The following is a 4,795-nucleotide window of genomic DNA, read 5'->3' as shown; positions in this document are numbered from 1 at the left end:
ACTGCCCGGGATAACGCCCGATCAATAAGGAGAAGGTAGTGTCGTGCGATTGCTCATAAAGAAGAGGAAACGCTTAGAAATAAAAACCGGAAAAGATGAAGTTCTTATATTCTTTCTCTTTTTCATTATTGATTGGGCCGGCTTTCTCTAAAGAAAAGAAAGTAATCAGGCACCATTGATGATGTCACAGATGAGGGGAGGGGGCCTGAGAGCTGTGTCACGTGACTCAGGCTGGCCTTGTAAGAGCGCGCGAGTTCAGAAGAGTGTGGACACCGCAGGGCGCAGTGTTGACCAGGCTGGTTGGGGGGTTACTTCTGCTGTGGGCACCAGCGTGACTTGCTGACTGGAGCACTAAAGAGCATTTCTCAAGTTTCTTGGATTATTAACTTTGGTTTTCTGTTAGAATAGCGTGAGAGGGCATAACCTGATCTGGCCTTCAGGAGTGTTGCTAAGGAATTTTTTTCTGCAAGTTCTTAGGGAAACCCCTTGTGTGACACTTGTGTAAGTACTCGTTTTTTAGTATGAGCAGTTTGTGTACGTCGTCCAGGCAGCTGAGATGTCACAACCGCATAGCACTAAAATATGTCCTCAGTACCCCCAGAGTTTCGTTTCATTTGCATAGGTTGAATACTGTGTCATAGGAGTTTGCAACATGTTAATTCAAAATATGCTGCTATATTTTCCACATCTCTCTTATACCTGAAACATTAAGATCTTGCAACTTGAAGGGACGTGTCATGTGATATGTAATACTCCTGCGTCAAATAGGATACCAGTAACAATTTGTTAATGTGCCTTTCATTCCCAGGATATATACATATTGATGTATATGCTGATCACATACATATATATTAATATATTAATATTTATAATAGTATTAATAAATATATTAAATATAGAAATATTAATATATAAAATAATATATAATATATTGTATATATTATATATAATATAATAATACATAAATATTAATAAATATATTAAATATATAAATATATATTTGGTTTGGTTTTTAATTTTTTTTAATGTTTGCTTATTTTTGAGAGAGACAGAATGTGAGCAGTGAGCAGGGGAGGGCAGAGAGAGGGAGGGAGACACAGAATCTGAAGCAGGCTCCCCAGGCTCTGAGCTGTCAGACTCTAGATGGGAGCTCGAACTCCTAGTCAGAAGATCATGACCTGAGCCCAATGGACTAAGCCTATGTACTAAGCCTATACTTGTTTTTAAGTAAATTCTAGCCCCAAGATGAGGCGGGAACTCAGGACCCCAGATCAAGAGTCAAATGCTCAAGACTTAGCCAGACGCCCCACAGAATATATTTCAAACTTCAGAATACAAGTAGATAACCCTTTGTTCTCAAATAATTTCAGATCTGGTTTTAGTGATAGGAACTGTACATGTTAAGTAATGCAAATGCTTGTTACTCAGGCCAGTGAGAGGTCAAAGAAAGGAGCGATTTCAGATCCTTAAGGAAGTTTCTGCCAGACTTAAAAGCAAATGAAACAAGACAAATAGGGAAGTTGTAAGGAAATTCTCTTCAGAGAAAAGGTGTAAGCAGACGCTTAACTATGGAAAAGGCATACTGAAAAAATTTAAATGCCAGGATTAAGACAGGCTTCCTTCTGTGTTTGGCAAATTGTTGTTAAATTTTTGAGCAGTCAGTTTAGAAAGTGTCTAGGATAGACTGGAACAGCTGTCTCCCCCACCCCATCCCTCCAAAAAAACAGGGAGGAAAACCAATTACAACTCTCCAAAATTTCTAGCTAAAGATCGTAGATTAGGGTGTCTGAATTATGGTAGAGACCATGTTTATGGAATAGAGAGACTTAACAAAGAAATCCTTAGGACAATTTAAATATGATCTAAAAGGCCATTAAACAAGGATGTCTCATCAGATTTGGAAACTAGGGGAATGAACAAGCCAAAAATTTAATATGCCTTTTGTTATTATTATTCCTTTTGTTAGTATGCCTGACAACCGTTTATAATTTGGGGGCCAGAATCAGCAGTCGTTACTAATCTTATGGAGGTAGTAACATAGTCCAATACAGCTTTGCAGAAAAAAAAAAATCTTAAAACAATTTTAGTGGTAACTTTGTACCTCCTTGCAGGTATAAATCGTGGTCTGAATTTTATGATAGTGTATATAGGTTTTCCTCTTCAGCCATTAGCAGAGTTCCATAAACATTGAAACGGGAATAGTCAACATAAGATTTTTGCTTTTACAGGATAGAGAGCTGTCATTCCCTTTGGGAGATGTTTACAGTACTGTTACCAGCACCTGGTACTTATTAGAGACTCCATAGAATGCAATCATCATAACTAGTATCCTTGCCTGCTCTCAAGCCTCCATCTTTGTGACTTTGCGCAGTCACTGTAATGATGCTTTGAAAACACAAATCTGATTAAGTTATTCCTGCTTAAAATCCTTCAGTGTATTCTGAATAAGTGTTCAGATAAAGCCCATACTCCATTAATTTGTATGGCATCCAAGGCCCATCCTAAACTAACTCTCCTTATACCGTCTCTCTACTTCCTGTATCTATCATTCTATTCATGCCAGAACTACATACCAGCTATGATGTCATCATTCCTCACCTCTTACGTCTGAAAACATTGGGTGCCTCTCTTGTATGCCGTAGGACCCAGTACAACTACCGTCCAGCACTAAAACTGTGTCATAACTGTGTCTCTAGAGTAGTACAGTTGAACAAGACAGGTTTGAACTTTGTGGGTCTACCAATATGTGGATCCTCTTTTGATAAGTACAGTATTTTTTTTTTAGTTTTTTTTTTTTCATATTTTATTTTTAAGAGAGCGAGAACGTGAGTGGGGGAGGAGCAAAGAGAGAGGGAGAATCAGAATCCGAAGCAGGCTCCAGGCTCTGAGCTGTCAGCACAGAGGCCCGACGTGGAGCTCAAACCCGTGAACTGTGAGATCATGACCTGAGCCAAAGTCAGACGCTTAACCAACTGAGCCACCCAGGCGCTTTCGAGAAGTACAGTATTATACAAATATTTTTTCTTACGATTGTTTTTAACATTTTCTGTAGCTTACTTTATGAATAGGGTAATACATATAACATTCAAAATATGTGTTTATGTTATTAGGCTTTTAGTCATCAGTTAAGTTTTGAGGAAGTCAGAAGTGACGCACAGGGGTGCCTGGGTGACTCGGTTGGGCGTCCAACTTCGGCTCAGGTCATAATATTGCTGTTCATGAGTTCGAGCCCCCGCATCAGGCTCTGTGCTGACCGCTCGGAGCCTGGAGCCTGCTTCGGATTTTGTGTCTCCCTCTCTCTTTCTGCCCCTACCCCACTCACACTCTGTCTCAAAAATAAATAAAACACTAAAAAAATTTTTTAATATAAAAAAAGTTTTAACTTGAAGTAATCAAAGACCTGATACAAACAAAACATAGAAGCTTTGGTTTTCTGAGCAGATAAAGAAAAAAACTTTCACGTTTTATCAAAAGCAGACCAGCAATCCAAGAAAACTTTGTCTTCTTAGCGTACAGAAAAGCAGAATTTCAGTCTTATACCAGCGTACTTTTTTTTTTTTTAGTTTATTTTGAGAGAGAGCACAAGCAGGGAGGGGCAGAGAGAAAGAGGGAGAGAGAGAACCCCAAGCAGGCTCCTCACTGTCAGTGCAAAGCCCAACGCAGGGCGCAAACTCCTGTACCTTGAAATCATGACCTGAGCCAAAATCAAGTCAGATGCTCAACTGACTGAGCCACCCAGGTGTCCCATCAGTCTTGTACCCATGTACTTTTAAAATCCATCCATTTCAACCTTAGTCCTGATCACACATAAAATTCTTTTCCTCAGGGCGCCTGGGTGGTTGAGCGTTTGACTTTGGCTCAGGTCATGATCTCTCATGATCTCATGAGTTCAAGCCCCATGTGGGGCTCTGTGCTGACAGCTCAGAGCCTGCAGCCTGCTTCGGACTCTGTGTCTCCCTCTCTCTCTGCCGCTCCTCACTTGTGCTCTGTCTCTCTCAAAAATAAACATTAAAAAAAAATTTTTTTTTAATTCTTTTCCAAAGATTTACCTTCACAAGCGTACATTTTTTTTTCATTCTGATTGTGTCCTAAGCCTTTTTTCTCTAAACAACCCATCTCAAAATTACCTTTTTTTCTCTCAACAAAAGGTATTCCCATTCCTTATATTTTTCTCATGCATATCCTACTTCCCTACCTACAGAATTATTTCCTTATTTCCATCAGTCTTATTTACAGTTAGCAGAATTTTAACTTTTAGAAACCTTCCTCTCCAATGAAAATTAAGTAATAACCAATTGTGAACTGTTACACCAGAATTCTTTTAGAGCTGAAATTCATGAATACATTTTGTAATTTCTAAAAACATAGATTTTTCCATAGTACAATCTTTCAGTAAAGCACAAAGCACATTTGCCAACAGAAGGTACCCACAGTTTCTCTGCAATAAGAAGCCAAAAGCAGAGAAACCTATATTCAATAATCAATGTTGTATTATTTTATTTGGAAAAGACTCAGATATCCAATGAATTCAATTTATCATTAACTTAGCAAAACTTCAAAGTTGCAGGTTACCAAAGATTTTGAAAGCTACTTAAAAGTTTTACCTATAAACCTTTTTTTTTTAATTTTTTTTAATGTTTATTTATTTTTGAGACAGAGAGAGCATGAAGAGGGGAGGGTCAGAGAGAGACAGAGACACAGAATCTGAAACAGGCTCCAGGCTCTGAGCTGTCAGCACAGAACCCGATTCGGGGCTCGAACTCACAGACTGCGAGATCATGACCTGAGCCAAAGT

Source organism: Prionailurus bengalensis, chromosome D2, assembly GCF_016509475.1.
Source record: "Prionailurus bengalensis isolate Pbe53 chromosome D2, Fcat_Pben_1.1_paternal_pri, whole genome shotgun sequence".
In the NCBI taxonomy this organism is placed as follows: Eukaryota; Metazoa; Chordata; class Mammalia; order Carnivora; family Felidae; genus Prionailurus; species Prionailurus bengalensis.
Note: the sequence above shows the minus strand (reverse complement) of the source record.